Source organism: Buteo buteo, chromosome 3, assembly GCF_964188355.1.
Source record: "Buteo buteo chromosome 3, bButBut1.hap1.1, whole genome shotgun sequence".
NCBI lineage: Eukaryota > Metazoa > Chordata > Aves > Accipitriformes > Accipitridae > Buteo > Buteo buteo.
The window spans coordinates 52452285-52471398 of NC_134173.1; the positions used below are offsets into that span (position 1 = coordinate 52452285).

General features: G+C 43.5%; 1 long non-coding RNA gene across 1 annotated transcript; it reads left to right on the plus strand.

The window, feature by feature from the left end:
* Nucleotides 1–13480: 13480 nt before the first annotated feature.
* LOC142029509 (uncharacterized) lies at nucleotides 13481–16567 on the plus strand. Its single transcript, XR_012649943.1, has 3 exons — nucleotides 13481–13546; nucleotides 15500–15568; nucleotides 16467–16567. It is a non-coding gene; the product is annotated as an uncharacterized LOC142029509 (long non-coding RNA).
* The last annotated feature ends 2547 nt before the right edge of the window (nucleotides 16568–19114 follow it).

Here is a 19114-nt window from a genome sequence, read left to right on the forward strand (position 1 = left end):
ACAGCTGGAAGGAGCAAAGCAGTGAAGGAACTTCATTGCAGCTCATCTACCTTGGGTACAATTTCTCTCACAAGCTGCAGGCTCCAGTAATGAGTATCACAGGATGCTACAGATTTTGTAAAGGTTGTCATTCAAAACAGCAGATGCAAAAAGTGAGTAAAGTATGATAAAGTCACTGTAATGCAGCTCAAAAAGATCTGGGATAATCTGAAGTTACCACTGTCTTGTGACATGGACTTAGGTCCTTCCTCTCCCTTTTAAATGATGCTGAGCAATTTGGACAGCTGTTAACTCAACGTGGCTGTCTGGTGCCTATGGAAATTATTTTCCCAGGCAAGTAACTATTTTTTTTCCTGTCCTTCACCACCAGCTTATTGTTGGAGGTCCCCCTGTGCCATACCTGCCAGCTTGGGGCGGGGTTGACCATCATGCCAGGAGAGGCAAAAGCTGTGAGCGATTTCCCTTGCCTCTCGACTAGAGCTCAGCCGGGGCCAGCAAACGAGAAGCCAGACAGAGGGCAGCATCTGCTCAGCGAGCGGCCGGGCTCCGGCCGCGCTCCGGCTGCGCTCCGGCTGCGCTCCCACGGGGCTCCGGCTGCGCTCCGGCTGCGCTCCCACGGGGCTCCGGCCGCGCTCCGGCCGGGCTCGGGGAGCCTGCCGAGCAAGAAAATCAGCTGTGGTCTCTTAGGTGCAGTCGCTTGGGACAGTTTTGCGAGCACAGGAAAGAAGTTTTCTTTTTCAATAAGCTGCAGGAGCTTCTGTGATGGCGACGGATCGAAGTTAAGGGCAGCCTCGCCGGCGAAGTTATTTATGTAGGTATCAAAGTGTTCTGCGGAAGGAAACCTACTGCTGCATAATTGGTGTAGCGTTCATGGCTAGAAAGCTGGATGCTAATAAAAGAAGTGGGGACAATAAATGGGGCATCTGACTGTGGACTTTTGTAGTATCACATATTATCTGGAGCACTGATTTCAGCTGAAGCAGATCAAAAAGTGACAACTGGTCCAATTAACTGCTAATCCAACAGTTACTTCTTCTTGTATATATATATAGGCCTTTGTTTCCTGGTGATAGACAGGGTTGTTTATATAAGGACACAAAGAGCTGCAGATTGCTGTGGCAATTTGAATAACAATGCCTGTACAGTTACTTTCTTCTGCTGCTGATACTGGAAGCCATAGATTAAGGTTTGAGTTGCAAAAAGGATTGAGTGAATTCCTGAGCCTCCTATAATAAGTACTACACAAAAGGGAACATTGACAGCTCCTTTTTAGACCATGAGTACCTAAAAATTAGCATCTACCAGTCAGTATCACAAATCCTGAGTACCTTTGTGGAGCTGAGCCTGTGCAAAGCAATTAACGTCTGTCATACCTAGTTTGTTCTTTCTTTCATCTTATTCCTAAGAGAACTGTGTGAGCGGTCAAATGTTTGTGGGATGTTTCGTCCTTGAGAGCGTCAGGCTTTGATCACCTCCGCCCACCAGACGTGGCGGTCTCCATTACTGGGCAGGGCTTGGCTCTAAGGCCCCAGCTTTCCTTACTGGTGAGTTACAGGTGCTGGGTATATCTACCGCAGCCTTTTTACCGGGGTGAAGTTAGATACCAGCTCTGCAACAACCTGCGTCTTCCTGGAAGAGGGACGGTGGCGGGGCTGAGCACTGGCTAGAGCCCCAGAGCCTTGAGCCCAGGTGAGCTCCCCAGCCTCCCTCGCCAGCCCCCCTCGCCAGCCCCGGGGGCTTTGGGCACACTTTCCTCTCTCCCTCTGGCTGCCAGATGTTAGGAAACCTGGCAGGTTGCTGCCTGCAGCATTAAAGCAATTGCCTGCTGCAGAATGGTCTGCGCTGTGCCAAAAGGAAGAGAGCTATCTGCTCCAGTCTCTCTTTGTGCGGGGTGTTGTAGTCCTGGTCTGCGCCATGGAGACCTTCGGATGACGGCCTTGTGCCTGCTAATGCCTCCTCCCCTGTGTTAGCACGCTGAGATTCATAAGGCAATACACCATTACAGCCCAGCTGTTTCCTCAGCCAGGGCTGGACAACTGATACCATCTCTTCCACAGCCCGCTGGCATGCAGGGGAGATTTGTCATTACTTGAAATTGGAACAAGATTTGTCCTTGAGGGCTATATTCAGAAATGAATTTAGACAGACTGGAGGTATCTAGTCCAGAAGTATTTTAGTACTTACTCTTCCTAGACATTTCCCTTGAGCTCTTATGCTGCCTGCTGAGATGTTCTTAGTCCAGGACAGCAGGTACAGGGTTTCCCTCACAGCCAGCTCAGATTAGGGGAGTTAGCTGGAGGGGTCCCGAGTTCACTGAAGCACCCAGTCCGGAAGACACAGAATATACATGTTCGTGGCAAAGGACACAACAGCACGAAGTGCCATCAGGGCTGCTGCCTTCTTCTTACTGCTGCAGGGCTGTTTCTGCCTCTTATCTGTGATGGCTTAATATAAACAACAGTCAAAATCTCACAAGAGGGAGCTACAGTGTTCCCTCATCCTTGTCAAATGTCCTTACCGAAACCATCACGTTTTCCCTAAGTCTTCTAAGTCCCTTTCTCTCTGAAGTCCCACATCTCTCCCATACGACCCTGAAATAGGATGCAGTTTTGACAGAAGGAGGGCTTGTGTCCCTGTCTCTCCTCCCCTCCCCTGCTTTAGCAGTTATTGCAGCTTCCTGGGAGCTGGCAGGTATTTTGAGCTCTGCTCTCTCGCTTCCCAAAGGAGTACTCATCACAAGTTAAACAGGTAAAAAGTGGGTGCCACTTCAAAAGAAAACAGGGAATGTTGCTCCATTCTTGATCACTTCTTGAAAGAAGTGATTGATGTAGGGACCTTTTCTCTGAAGGATTCCTGGCTTTGGGTCCCCCGGGGGTGCAAGCACCTAGCGGCAGTGCTGAATTAATCCCCTCAGATCCTCAGAAACACAGCCTCCTTCCTCCACCTTGGTTTTTATCAATAAAAAGTTAGATGTCCACACACTTCATGAGATGGGGTCAGACATCTCCAAAGAAATATCCAGAAACTCCCTACTCAGAGATGCCTGACCCCATCCCACGTGTTGTACGGACATCCAGTTTGTACCAGGGAATCCTGTGTTCTACTCAGCAAGTTCAGTATTGCTTAAATTCCTTACTGGTTTCCTAGGGATTTGGGTGTCTGTGTTAGTATTTGTATATGTTTTATTTTTTTTCCGTAGGTTATCTATATTAAAGGGTTTGCTGGTTGTACACCCAATCTACAGCTGTTCTAAACATCTTACTGGGTTAAGCCAAGTGAAGCCAATTGTTTTGCACCAGGGATGCAATGATTCAGTTTCTCCAGCCATCCTCATGGCCCACCACCTACCTCTAGCTTTTTAGTGGCCTCCAGTTAGTCCATCCTCAAGTTCAAACAGAAAGAAAAAATGCATTACATTAAAAAAAATCTTTTTCTAGTTCTTTTCCTTGCATAAATTTGAAAGTCTGCTTAGTAGCGCTGAGAGCAGGCAGAGTGGGACCCAAAGCAGCGTTATGACTTATGCAGGGCTGAAGGTTTTGTACATTAGATACTTACCTATTCCAGTAATGGGGGCACAGTGAAAATCTCAAATAGATTTCTTCCAATGAGTTAACAAGCTACTGTAAGTAGGTACTTGTAAGATCAAATGCTGGTATCATTCTCCACGAAGTTAATTCAATTCAAGCAGCTTACACTGCATGATTAGGATCTTAAACTTCAACTGCATGTGCTTCATTTTTTCACATATGGGCCAGGTTGACAAAATTCATAAATACCGAATATTATCATAGCAAATTGCAAGCATGTTTGTTTTCACATTCAATTTTAATTAGGACAAGACCACTGTGAGTCATTTGAAAGGTTCTTGGGACCCATTTTAATGACATCCTTTTGTCTGTTTTTCCATGCAAACTTTAGCTGGTGTACTCATGGAAAAGATCAATATACAAATATACTCCTCAGAAAGCAAAGTTGTCTTTGTTACTTAGTAAAACAAACAAACAAGCACATGGCTTTCATTCAGGCATGGCAATTTTCTAGCTGGTAGGTATGTAAGTGAACAACTGAAGTGAAATGTTTTGTATCTCTCTGATTTCTTACTCAGGTGCAACATGGGGATTTAGACAAAAAAAAGACAGGGAGGACTCTTCCCTTGCCATGAAAGTGCATGCTAGAAGAAGACTGCCACTTCCTAGCTGCAGTGCTAAAAGGGAAGTAAAGACCCCCAGTTAGCTCTGGGGGTGCCTCCATTGCACAGTGGGTACACGCCACCCCGTGCTTCTCTGCCCAGGGGAATGTCATCAGCCGTTGCCCAACGTGGGTTCTTAAATCAGAATTTCTTCCATCCACATTCCTAAAGTGGTCACACACATGCTATACAATGATGCTTTGCATTAAAAAAAAAAAGTGTATGTCACTGTAAGTGAGTTGAAACTGTTCAGAAGGGACCTACTGCCTTCACCATGTTCTCTGGTACGGTCCTTACGCCATGCAGTGGAGTGAACTGCTGGTTTATCTTTTGCTCCAATACTTATGGGGGCGTTTTATTGCCAACCTAAGGCGGTAATGTATGTTTCTTCTTGATCTTCTTTAAAAGAATTTACAGAATTTATGCATTTTTCTAAGCATGTACCAGAAGAAGATGTTGCCATTCCGGAGAATGGAGCACAGTCTTGTGCCCTTTTACTTTGAGCTCTTGTTCTTTATTAATCAGTGCAAGAGTCCTCTGCTCTAGAATAATTCCTTGCTACCATGATTGTTGAATCTTTTCCCAGTTCATTTACAAATTGGACTATCACCATGGTAAAAGTTAAACACTTCACTGTAAACTGCTTCACCAGCAGATCAGTTTTATTTTTCTCAATTAATCTTGAGTGCAGGGCTATCTGGATGGCTCTTCTTCCCTGGTTGCTGCTGATACACTGTACTGTTTTGCAAGCTAACTCCTCTCATTAATTCTGCCTGGTTGTTTTTGCCAGCGTGACTTGCTGGAGTGCAGACAGTGCCAAAGTTTGCAAAAATTTCCATGTGGCTGAGGGGTATTCTGCAGGGAGGAGGAGGAGACGTGAGAGAAGTCACCTTTTGTTAGTGCAAGTGTCTTGAATGCAACATACAGGAAAAAGTGCAGTAAGTGGCAGCTTCTTTAGTTTCTCATTTTTCTGCAAGGGTGAGCCCTTTGTCAAGGAATCAAAGTGAGTTTCATGCAAATTTTTAGAAACTCTTTAACTCTTGGAGTGCTAGAAATATCCTGTGAGATGCATAAAAAAACTTTCTCTTCTGAGATTTTATATCTCAGTAGGTGGCCTCCTGTGTTTCAATATGCCACACATCTAATATATCAGCCCTTTTCTCCAGGCCCTTGAAGGGAGCTTCTGATGGAACATCCTCCATGGTGCAAGTTGACCATCTGTGCAGAGTGGATCCTTTAAGCTTGTTGTCAGTCGTATAGGAGTCTTGGTGGGATGGGTGGGAGGCCTCCTCCTAATCCCACTGAAGTCAGAGGAAGGACTCCTATTAACTTCAACAGGCCTTGGATCAGTGCCTGTGGGAAGCTATTTTGTAAATCCCAGCTTGCCTTCAGCAGCCTAATAATGCCTACAGTTCTTTTAACTTACTAGGACATGTTTTGATACAAAGCCATTCTTTACTTCAGTTTTTCTCAGATTACTTGGAGGAATAAGGTCACCCTGTTGAGCTAAAATCTGGGGTCTTGGAGGTTAGGAGGAGAAACTGGTGGTAGGTCCAGTATTTTCTTTGATGCAGCCCTGTTTATTTGTGAAGAATGTAAATAGCTCTTTTTTCCCAGAGCACAGCTGAGATCAAGAAGGTTACAACTCTCTTGCTTCTAGCACCAAAATCTTCTTGCAAAATCATCTGTCTTAACAAATGCACTCTTATGCCTGTCCACAAATGCTGCTGTTGTCTGACCATGTAGCACTCTCTTGTGCAGTCTGCTTGCTTTCTCTTCCAGTATAAATTAGATCTTCACTCACAGCACCTCCCACGAGTGACTATTTCCCTACTTATCACCTCCTGTTCAGACTCCATTTATGCTGAATAGTTATATTTATAGTGCAAGCTTCTGGGAGAAGTGACCATTTTGTGTTCTGTGGTTCCTTGGTCCACCATAATGACAACAACAATAATAATAAAAATTAAAGCATGGTGCTCCCTGCTTTCCTGCTACTCTGCCCATCACCCCCTCCACCCGGTACTCCTCTGGTAACCCTGTTTCAGGTGGGTTTGCAGCTGCAGAAATGCTAATGGGATGTCTGTTCCCAGCCCCCTATATCCCAAAGAAGGAGTTAACTGGAAGGTGTCAAAGGGGTAAGAAAAGTTGACTGCAGAAGAGGAAGGACCTGAAATGGTGTATCTGGCCATTTCTTTCCCAACTGAAGGCCACAGATGGCTGATTTAGGTTTGGGGGTAGGAATTCTGGATTCCCTAGAGAAGGAGGGAAAGGTACTGGCCCACATCTGCAGACCTGTCCCTGTGCACGTGGGCAGCTTGTTTTGAACAGCCGAGTAGTTTCAAAGAAGGATCTAGTTATTAATGTGAGTACTAAAAAAGAAATGCTTGTCAAGCCTGCTGCTGACAGGATTTCCCGTCTTAAAGCTTTGTAAGTAAGGGGGGAAGACTTTCTGGAAACAAATGCTTTTTCCTGAAGAATGACTTGGCACCAAGAAAGGAATTCACTGTGTTTGCACTGACCTGTCAGAAGGTGAATTTGGACTCATTGCTGTTGCTTATCCTGCTGGAGCGTGGGGTTGATTTGTGAATGTGCAGTGTTTACAGAGGGGAACGTGAGCTGGGCACATCCAAAGAGCGAGTTACAGTTTGTCAGCGCAGCTTCTCTAAAAGGAAGATTATATGCAAGCATTTGTAATGTAGCTTGGGTGCCAGCTAATTCTGGGGGCCTGCGGTGTTCATTATAAAGGCACATTGCATTCCTTAGTGCTTGGAGATCATTTTATCACAGCCTTTGATGTATAAACTGAAGTCAAAGTAGAAACCGGCTTTTTTTATTGCTGGTGGGAAGGTCATAGCATACCCTTGCCAAATGAGAGTTCAGGGCACAGCAGAGGGCATCATTAAACAGAGGTACAGATCCGGCCCTCTGAAATGGCTGTGCAGGCAGCAAAATTTAACTTCAGCTGGGCAGTTGTATTGATGCTTTCCATACAATCACCATGCCGCCCAGGGCTCTTGCTCCCCTTGGCTCTTCTCACAGTGGGATTATGGGACACAGGGAAGTGCCATGCTGAGACACCAGCTCTGCATGAGCTGCCTTGGCTACTAGGACCAGTTGTAATCGTGTTGATGCAATACTTGACCTGTGTTAATTGGCCTTTCTGAGAAACTACGTGCAGTTGTCCAACAGGCTCTGTGTTGACATACCTATTTTGTTTGTACCCCTCGCCCTACCTTAAGTATCTTCTGCTGAGCCATAGAAACATACTCCTGTACCAGCTGTACCCAAGCCATCGTCTATGGCCCTGGCTACTGTGAGAGATGGTCAGTGTCACCATCTTGCAGATATGATTTAAAAATAATTCACCTTCTCTGTTTATTTCAGAGCACTTCTGGCCTGCCGATGTTTTGGCCCATGTTCTTCTAGCATATTTGAAACTCTGAACAGTGTGTGTAGGAAAGAATAAAGTTACTCTGAAAATACAGGCCACTGGAGAACAGCTGTGTTGTGCCTATCTATCATTAAATAAAGAATAGAGCCCTAAAAGTGTTTACAGATTGTAAAACAAAAGCAGATTGAGTATGTTTTAAATTCTAGGAACTAACCTAAAATTCGCTATAAAACAAATATATGGCTTACAGCTGGAAACCTGTCAAAACACCCAAATGATTGCTCTGCACTGTCTGGAAAGAGTTTCTGTGCCCAAAGACTTCAGAACAGCAACAGATGTACTGTTGCATAAGAGAGACATCCCTGTTTTGAATTTCAGTTTATAGTACAGAAAGGCATACAATAGAAGTAAAGTTCTTTTCATCTTACCCAGGTCCCTCTGCTTCCTCCTTAACATCTTGCTCCATGTACTTCTCCTGTGTTAAAGCGATTAGCAGAGATATAGAAAGATGAGAACATACATCAGTATAAGAAGAGAAAAAGCCATCTGGCTCAGTGTTTGTGGCTGGCTTTTAATTCAACCATGTTGGGTTTTTTTCCATGCCCCTCAAGCCCCTCCTTTTCCAGAAACAATCTATGTGATCCCACATCTCCTCTTCAGTAACGTGTTCCAGATGGTCAGCTTTGTGAAGAATGGATTTGCCTTAGCTTCTCAGTTTTTTCCTAGTTTCTTTGTTTTCAGATTGCTTCCCCTTTCTTTGAAACCCCTTCACCCAATCATCTAGCTCTCTCTGCATCTTTTTGCTAGTTTTTACAGTGTAATCAAAAGATATTTGTGTCACACAGACATTTTTATCAAACACTCAGTCCCTGCCACACAAGGATAATGAGGCTTTTCTTGTCTTTAAACGAAGATGAGGAAGAGAGGTTGTGGGAGGCTGTGTAAGGAGGCAGTTTTACAGAATGCATTCAATTAATCAGTATGAATTCAGCATTTTCATTGAATATTGTATTCAATGGACTAAATAATATTACTACTATCAGTCAGCAGTATCGCCTCTTGCACTTTAGGATGGCATCTACACTGCAAACAGCTTAGTTCTGCAGTTCACATTTATCTCCTTGTTTCCTGGCTGCCCACATGGCACCAGTTTGGGTTCCCTCCTAATCCCTCCTTTGGAGGAACTGGTTCTCTCTGAAACACAGCGTGCATGTGGTTCTGGAGGTATCCCCTCCTTCCTGAGACCCCTCCCAGTAGCCAGGAAGGATGATTTCCATCACTTTGGCAGCAGGTCGGCTGCCTCCCCTTGCGTAGCCCTCTGGCAGTATCCTGGCAGCCTTTGGACCCTCGCGCAGCCCCACTTGCTCTCCTGTGCAGCCCAGGACACATAACGTCTACATTTCATTACATGCCCTAAAACCACTCAACGTATTGCTGGGCTGCAGCACGGCCATCAGAGGTCTTTTGGACATTTTAAACTGAAATGACAAAGCCCATAGACCATAATTTAGTTATTGGGAACTACACTGGCTCAACAGGCTGTGTCTGCGCTGATAAGCGAAATCCCCCGGCGCTGCCCTTCCAGCCCAAGGGCAGGCTGCACGGCACGGCAGGCACCGCCAGAGCCCTCACAGCGTGACCGTCCCCTTTGAGCGGAGCGGTCTTATCCATGCATGTTATCCTGGGAATAGTCCCTCAAAGGTACCCAGGCATTGTCCGTGAGGGGACCTGATGGCTGGGGCCAAAATCGCACCAGGCAGCCAAGCTGGGCAGGGGGGACAGATGTGTGCCAGTTGCGTGTCAGCGTTCAAGCCCTGTTTCGTCTATTCATATCGGTGGGGCTGAGGAGTCTCTATTTACAAGAAATTTTAGAAACTGGAAATAATTATGAAAACGTCCCGAGGCCTCATGGGAATTCAATAATTCTGAAGATGGAAAAAGATAGTCTAACTGGAGTGTTATACCCTTAGTCCTCCCTGTGAGGAAATAGCCAGCTTTCCTGGACAAGAAGTTAGACGGGGCTCATTAGGTTAGGAAGATTTCCCACATTTTCCATCTGTTGGTGCAAATTTTTGAGGCAATGAATGTGTGACATTTCACGAAGTCAAGAGACTCTCTCAATCTATAGCTGGGGGCTATTCCTGCTCCATGAAAGCTCAGGCTTTAATGTACAGATTTCCAGGAGGGAATCGCTCTGCGGTGCCAGGGTAGAACAGCTGGAGACACCCATGCACAGCCTGTCTCCAGCCCTGCCACAGCTCGGAGGTCTGCGTGGGAAGCGGGCTGGTCACCTACCCAATGCCCTTCAGCACAAATCCCCCTCTGAATTGCTGCTTCTCCTTGCCTATAGCCACAGGAGTGCATCAATTAAAATTAGCAGCATAGTAAAATGCAAAATAAAAGAATGCCTTCTATAAATACACCTTAAAACAAATAGGCTTTTTTTAACATGGAAAAAAAATATTAACCAAAACAGTGGATATCTCACAGCTCTTATTGTTTAGAAACAGGGATTTTATTTCTCCAGCCTGCTCTTAATTTTTCCATTCTCTCTCAATTTGGAGTCCAGTGCAAATGCAGTACAGCCGCATTTCTGCTTTCCATCCTACACCTTGCAGATCACATTGACAACAATTTAGGCAAAAGGATTGCTCAGAGTTACAAGGATCGTTTGATTTATGGAAACTCCTAAGCTGGAGACACCATGCTCTCCTGCAGGAGACCAGAAACGAAAGAATGTTGTATGGATTATGTTGCATATTTTTATTAATTTCTTTGTTGTCTCTCTGCGTTTATACCAATTACGAAGGAGAAAAACTTTCAGTGTGAAATCTTGCTTATCAAAGCTCAGTTCCACATCTTTAAGCACAATGACAAGAGCAATCAATCAAACCAATCTACTTTTTTTTCATATTCCCTGGTGGGAAAGCCTTCTGAAAGCTAGTTGTTTGTATCTTTGTTCAATACAGGCATTAATAAGACTAAGAGAGCTGCAAATATGAAGATCATTCATAGTAATTTCATACTGCAGAGTATTCCATGGCAACTATATCAAGATAAATACATTTTATGCACATGTACTTTTTGAAGGATTGTCTCTGCTTTTTGCTAGATTAGTAATTGAGCAACAATACACTGCAAGCATGTTCATCTGATTTGAAATAGAGCATTGACTGAACCACATTTGCAATTGTTCCATCTCATTTCCAATAGCTTTTGAGCGCCTGAGCTTACCCAGCTCAAATACCCAGGAAGTGTTAATGTTAACCTCACCTGTTAAAACAAAAACCCAACTTCAAGATATACTTTCTATTGTGATAATTAGCTTTTTCACCATGAAGTTGTTGATGAAGATTTCTCCAATCTCTAATTGAGACCTTACAACTTTGCCCTCTGCTTCTCTCTCTCTACGTACCTCTGAGAACGCAACTGAATTGTGGAAATCCATGACTTGGGAACACCCAGATTACACTTAATGCACTGCAGGATCAGGGCTGCAGTTTTGTATACTGTGATGTCTAAGCACCACTGTCATGGAGTGGTTCCTTTCCAAAATGTAAGCCATAGCTGTGTTCTTCTTGTGGTTAAATATCCTGATCCACTGTATGATCACCTCCAGATTCAGGCTGTCCCAGATTATGCCTTTTGCAAAATTTTGCCACCTACACAATGAAGCATGATGGACTCTGCAGCCTGTAAGATACCCAGAGCTAAGCTGTGGTCTGCTTAGCTTTTGCTCTGCAATCAGGATCATGCCTTTGCTCTGAGCTGTTTGCTTTGTGATATACAACAAGTGATTTTACAATGTAAATACCATGGGTTTAAAGGTTATGTTTTCTCTATGTTTTCTTACCAAAAAATAGATTTGTTCCTTAATCTGGTGGTTACACCAAAGCCATAGGGATAACTCTTATCTGTTATGAGCACACACTCTCCATCCAGGAGGATGGGGAGACTGTGGCAGGTAGATGGGGCGACTGTGGCAGGTAGATGGGGCATCTGCTGTACTCCAGGGAGGAGGGAACAGTGTGTAGGCATCTCCTCTTTTCCCTAGATCTGTACTTGTGCTAGCTTAAGAGTTTGTAACCCTTGTAAAGCTCCTTAATGGAGGTGTTTAGGGAGTTGCTGTGGGTGGCCTGACTCTCAATGGGTCAGGGCAGGACTAAACACAGCCTAGGTCCGAGGTCTGGGGACCCTGACAGCAGCGGCGGGTGGTGACAGCAAGGTCTCGCAATAGGCAAGGGAAGTGGCTTCATGGCAGAGGTGGGGAGCAGCAGAAAGCCCCGGAGAAGACACCGTGCTGCCGCCCCTGTGCGCTCACAGCACGGGTCTCCTCTGGTGGGAGCTGTCATGGCAGCCCGGTGGCTGCTCCGGGCTGGCAGCTTTACCAGATCCCTGTGACATTAAGTCTTTTGGCAGGGAAAACTTTGTGGAAAAAGCAAAAGTTGCACTGGATCTTGTTTCGATTATTTGTTTCTAACCTCACTACAAATGGAAAAAATTTCTCTGGCAAGCATTTGCTTGTTATTTTCCTATTGTTTTATCATCCTCCCAGCTCTCAGTAGGGATGAATAAGCCTCAAATGCCACTCTGAAGGCTGACGCTTAGGCCAGGTTATAGAGCTGTAGCAGTGGGGAGGGATATTTTCCTTCCCTTTTATGTTGTTTTATTTTATTTATTTCCCTTCACTTTATTCTGCTTCTGCTCCATTCTTCTCCTTCTCATCTTTTCTTGCTGCATTTCCAACTACTAACTGCAACCAGTAGTCCCTTCAGTAAACAACCACAGTTCTGTTAGGAGGTGAGAGGTACAGTTTGGTTGTGATTAACAGGAACATTTCCAGAATCAGTAAGGTGTAAGCAGCTCATCCATACACAGGCAAGCAGTATAAGGTAGGACATTTGGTGAATGTTTTTCACAAAAAAAAGGGGGGGGGGTAGGAGTATCGATATAATTTGTAGTGAATTTGCAGCTCTTGAATCAAACCGAGCCAAAGATTATGTTTAAATTGGCCTTTGTCAAACACATATGGCCTTTTGAATTTCAGAGACTGAGCAGAAATCTCAGGTAATGATGGGCTCTACACAAGGAGAAAATTTGCTGTCAAAGAACTGAAATATGGATTTGCTGCTTGAAGGTCAAAATCTGACTTAGGAGAAGATGGGTAATGAGGAGATGAAGGGAAAAGGAACAGGAACAAGTAAGCTTTTCTGCAGCATCAGTGACCTTAGTGCAATTGGATGTCTCATGTCATTGGGCAGATACATTAAGTTTTTACTAGAGCATGAGTGCATTTTTTTAAAGGCAAAGAAGTTATTTCAAATCCACAGAATTTTCCACTGGGTAGTAATTAATGCCAGTCAAACTATAACCTATAAGAATTCACTTCACATTATCTTAAGAACTAAATTTATTTCAAGATTGCTTAGGTCCATAGGATTTATGTTACAGAGAGGTAAGAGATACATTACAGTGCCTGAGTCATGTAGAGGAGGATTATGCAATACTTAGCTATATCTAGATCTAAACCTAGGCCTTTTCTCCCTCTCAGTTTAATGTCTTTATTTCAATAAAAATGTTTGTTAGTCTACTTGAAAATAAAGAAACATTCAAAACACACTTTTGTTCTTTGTTTTTAGGATTGAAGCACGATTCCTCTTGTTAAAGCTTAGTTTGAAAAATTCATTTATAACATAAACACAAAGAGCCTTGTAATGTCACTCCTAATCCCAGCTGCCTCCACCTGTTCTCTGCCTGTTTGAAATAGAAAATAAGCATCCAACAATGTAAGGAAGTAGCACTTACACTTGATTACTGCTTGTTTCCAAAGCATCTTACAACATGTGTAACCGTTGTGGCAAATGGCAACACAAGGTCATGTATCCCAAGTCTCCCATCTTGCCTGTCTGCTGGACTGCACTCTTACCTCTGTTTCAAGATGCAGACCGTTAGAGAAGTTGAAGGTTAGTTACTGTGCTTTTCCAGATGCTCTCCCCCATCCCTCCCCTAAGTCCCAAAGGCCGTGCGGTCTCTCAGCCACCAGCTATTCCAGCAAAGCAATTCTGTTTTGAGGTTGTATCAGCCAAGGGTGTTAAAGAGATGGAGAGCTTGGCAGTCTTGCTGGATCACAAGTTCCTCCTGAATATCCAAGTCTCAATGATGTCAAATAAGGATCAGTTTTTACTATTTTTTTTTCTTTTCTGTCAGAGGTAGGGTGACACATGCTTTGTCACTTGCACTATGACACTTTGTCATGGGTTGCCGTGTACCCTGCAGCTCATAAACTGCGCGCAGGGCCGAAGGCCAGAGAACGTGTGTGTGCGCCCCTGGAGAAAGGAATGGGCGATATCCCCCTTTTCAGAAATTTTACTAAATAATCAGAATCTTTTCAGCCAGATCGTAAATTCTGAATTGCCTCTGCGTACGCCCACCAGACAGAGCAGGATCTGTGCTTCCCCATCCCATGGGCAGAGTCTCTCACCACGTCCCATCTCGTGCAATGTGGTACTTCTCCCCTCACTCGCCAAGCTCTCCGGTGCATTCAAGGTGACATCCTGTGATGAAGAAGTCCAGACCACAGAGGAGCTTGGATGGAAAACAGCTGAATTTCAGCTCCTGCAACTAATGGAATATTGTAACAATATTTCAAAATAGAAAATATTTATGGCCAAAATGTGTTTTTGTTGCTTGTTTAATAGCATGAACATCTTGCATGGGGGACACCTATTTTTTTGCGAAGAAATTTGTTTACTCAAAACCCTAATATTCTCAGTAATTTTTTGGAGATGGGAGACCAATTCCAAACCATGCTGTATTTGTTTACTATGGACTGCATTAATTCTCTTTGTTAGATTTAAGGATGAGATATTTAGCCTTCAAATTTTGAATTTAATTCCATGGTTGGGTGAAGGCTGCCATATTCCCACCAGGTTTCTCCAGCCACATCCACTCAGCACGAGTGCTGTGATGGAGTAGACCATGATTAGACACAGTCACCCTCTAGCTCTACCATGGAGATATCAGTCAGCCCCGGTGTGCATCCATGGGCTGGGGTCTCATGTCCTCACTATAAAAAGCTATTTTTAAATGGAAAGTTTGAGTTTGGACCTTTCTGTATTTGCTAAGCATCACACAGAATTGAAGCACATTTTAGATAAGGGATCTTAACGTTACAGAAGAATGCAAATGTCTGAATGACACTAAAAATCTTTTCTCCTCTGGGAACAAAATACCCCTCTCCCAGAATGCCTCTAGAACTCCTGTTTTGCTAGTCTGATTGCAGGAACTTTAATAGAATAGCAATATATTTTTTTTAAGCAATTCCTTTCTTTAAAAAGCAAATCTCTCTTTTTTTATCTTTTGCTGAAGACTAATCTTGGTAAAATCTAGTGCTCATAAAACTACAGCACTGCCCTAGGAATTTTTTGAAAGACTGAGTTATTTCTTCCTGCTGAACTTTCAAATTACAAGAAAAATATACCACCCTTTTCTAAAAATATATTCTCCCAGTTACAGTCAGAAATAAATCTGTCAGTGGGTATCCTGGTAGATACAGACTTTACTATTACTGGTTAATAAACATGGAGTTTCTCTTTCCAAATCTTACAGTAACTTATAAATGGCCTGTTTAATTCATCCTTACCTGAGGTTCTTTGTTCTGATGTTAGATGAAGAATTATAACTTCTCTATATTTTCCCTTGTAGTATATTGAATTTTGGTACCTTACTGAGGCCATCCTAGCCTACCCTTTTAGAAAAAAATTTGGTTGTAGCAGTATAATAGATAGAAAATACATATTGCCTGTTCAATTTACTTTTGAAAATTGCAATTATAGAATTTCCACTTAAAATGTTGTGCCCTTCCCTTCCCTTCCCTTCCCTTCCCTTCCCTTCCCTTCCCTTCCCTTCTACCATAGGACTGTCAACACTGCCTGGCTTTATTCCACTTGGGAATTAGCAGCAGGGAAATCTGCTGTCCATTAAAGGTAATTTATCTTCTTTTTACAGTAACTATTTTGTGTTTTTTTCTTATGATAAGAGAGGCAGAGTCAGGCTAAGAGACACATTTTGTGAGAGGTGGACATAAAATGGCACTAAATCACATTTTCATTTCTGTGGTTTTCATCTAGAAAAACAATTAGTTGTTTTTTCTTTGTATGATGATAATTAACCCAAACAACTATCAATTTGCCTTACCTAATTTTTCTCCTAAACGTTTTCCCAGAGTTCATAAACTGCACAATGTTTCACAATGGCACAGGAGATAGCTTGAAAAATCAGTGGGCAGTAAAACTGGGCAAGCATGAACACACAGAGGAAGGCTTAGCAACTGGGGGGAGAGGTCTCTTTGGATCCAGTGAGTCTCCAGAAATGCGAAGAGCCATAAGGCAGTCTCCTGAGATCCAGCCCGCTCTTATTCCACCTGATTTAATGATCTGCCCTTTGCTTAGAGATAAAAAGTGATAAATATTCTCAATTTCAGTTTAAGACCTCCCTTTCCATCCTTCATACCTTTGATTAAGAAAAATGAATATGCCTAAGTGAGAAAATACCTTTCTGTTTAAATAGCTAAGGGATATTTTTTTTCTTTACAGTTGTTCATAGGAGACCTTTTTGGACAAGATTTCATTACAAGTGATTTTCTTATGAAGTATATGGCAGCAAAAATAAACTGTGATACAGTTGCTCTTCAGTCTGTCACTATGGTTCAAAACTACAATTTCTTATAGAATTAGATATTACAAGGAAGAGCATCAGAAATATCTGTTAGACATATAGACAGTTTTTATGCAGACCAAGTAAGAAAGAGATTCTGGTTTTCAAGGGTGAAAGCTGACACTGAAAAACTTATCCTTTCTCAGTTTTGCCTTCATTCTCTTGCAGAGCCACTGTCAAGATCAAGATTCATGGTTCCCCCCATGGCTGCACAGGAAAACATTGTATTTTTCATCACCTGATAAAGCTCATTAAAATGTTGTCTACAGCACTTTTCTTAGGTTATTTTTTCTCAGTGGCATGTTACACCATTTTAAATGATTCCCGAGGGAAATAAGGGCCCTGTTATTCAGCTGATGGGATGAGAGAGACAATCTCTCACATTCCAAATGAAGGGAGATATATTAATAAAGAAAACAATGAAAGAGTGCTCTGATTTTCACTGATCTAAGGCCCCTTTCCTTTGTTCTTCTTGGGAATAATATCTGATTAAAGACTGCAAGACTTGGTGCAGTGAACTATTTAATGAATGCTCTCACAGAAAGTGAAATCTACTCCAACCTGTGCATCTGACTGTATCAAATCATGGATGTAAGCAGTTAATGGGAGGAATAGCCTGGCATTACATGGCTGCTCTGATAGGGACCCAAACAGCCCATGTGCACTAGCCCCAAACAGTCATTAAGTCAGCACACTACAGCAGGAAATGATGCTGCAGCAGAGTCCTACACAACCATCAATATATTAGTGATAAGGGGAAAATCACAGAAGCACTTCTGAGTTATCAGTCACAAAAGCACTTCAGAACAGGGCAGTAACCAGGTCCCATTAGTTTCCAAATGAGAATACACAGTTTTGGATGCAAAAGAAAGAAGTATGATAAATAAACGACCTTGTATCCAGGATAATTGGGGTCTGTGACTGCTTATTATTGTTGACCATTTGTCAAAAAAACCCTGAAAGCTGCAAAAGAATAAGAAATGTTTTATTCTTGGTCTTTCAGCCATTTTTACCTGCTTGATGCCAAGAAGGTCACTACCTGCAGATTCAAGGGACCCTGACAACTTGGACAGAAGCAGACTCCAAATGGGATGGGAGACGGAGTGGGAGGGGGGGTCCTCACGCAACCCCGTTTTTGATTTGTGGGGGTTTTTTTCCCTTAGGTAATTAAGTCAGAATGTCCTGAAGTGGTGTCTGTCTAAAGTGGTGCCTTCATTAATGTAAGTCCTTGCAGAAAAAAACCATGAGCCAGAAAACTTGTATCATCTCAGGTGGCTTCCTAAAAAACATGCAAGAATAGTGGTGAGACATCATTAGGTCTGCAGCCATGGCCTTTAAATTGTAGGGCCTCGTCACTACAAGGTCTGGCAAATGTAAAGTTACACCTGGAGCCCCCAACAAGGAGTTGAGGCCAGGGACGGACAGACTCGGCACTCAGCCTAGCTCCAGCAAGCTGAGGGCATGTGAAATTTCACATGTGGGTCTTATTGCAACTGTCCTTGAGACCCTGAGGCGAAGGAAAGGGGGGGCTCGACCAGATCTCTGGCAAGAGATTTGTTCATTCGAGTTAAGATTTAATACTGATGTCTACCAATGTTGTGGTTTTCATCTAGAAGTGTGTCTCAACCCTGGAATACATTTGGTATTGTCAAGTTTTAATGTCAAATTAACTTGCCCAAAGTTGAAGCCAGGCTCTTACAGTATCTAAGCAACTGTTCCAAAACAGTGGTTAACAGGAGGCTGGGATGAGCGGAGCCGGAGGCAGCGAGCGCCGGCAGCTGCACATCCACTGTCTCTCTGTTCTGAGCAAGGTCCTTGGTACACGTGCACCTGAGGGACTGTGTGACCACCTTGGGATTGGCATCAGTGTCCCGCTCACTGCAGGGCTTTTTTTCTCCCAGCTTCCTATAACAACAGCCTTTTCATGACAAAGCACATTTGGAAAACGGTGCTTTCACATTCAACAAGCCACTGAATCCAGGATCAGAAGCTATAAACCAGGAGTGGGGCAAGTTTTTTCACCCACACTCTACTCAGTTACTTTGCCCTTTTGCCCAGAGCCTCTTCTGATCCTACTTTCTCTTCAGCTGAACCAGAGGAGCCAGAAAATACCTATAAACAGTCTCTGACCTTGAAAAGTCCCCTTTTACCCTGGTGACCTGGCAGCAGGCACAGCACATCGATGTATGTTTCTGCTGTTCTGCTGATCCTGCTGTTCTCTTCAGAGGCGATCAAACTGCCTGCGTTTCAGTTTCTGACTAAGGCTCTGGAAAGAAGAGCTGTTTTTCTTAGAGGGAGCTAAACCCCTTTGTGTTTAGTCGGTAGAGAAAGATGACACTTGCAGGGGATAATTTGGGATGCCCAAGGCAGGGTCTGGTGCTCAGTTCCCCTCTGAAGGTGAAATATCTCTCTACATATTACCTGTGTAGGAAACCTGTTGTGAAAGATCCCTGCTAGTCAGTTGGGTTTCCCCAAATTGTAAATCCTTCTTGATCTGGCTGGCGCTAGCTCCCAGTCTTACCTTGCTGATTCATCTTGCAGACGTTCTTGCTCCCTAAAATGGGTGCATGGGTTTATTGTTTAATTTAATCTAGACATTAAATTAGAAATGGGGCTTTGGTGTGTGTGCAAGGAAAGAGAAAGCACTAGCTAGACCTCAGCTTGCAACTACAATGGCACACATTGTTTAGTTCAAGTAGTCCATCTTCACAAATCATGTACCATTGCAAAATGTCATGATATTGTCAAATGCATACCATGACACCTCATCTGGGTTCATAAGCAATTCAGAGCTCAGTCTAAATGGAGGGAGTAGC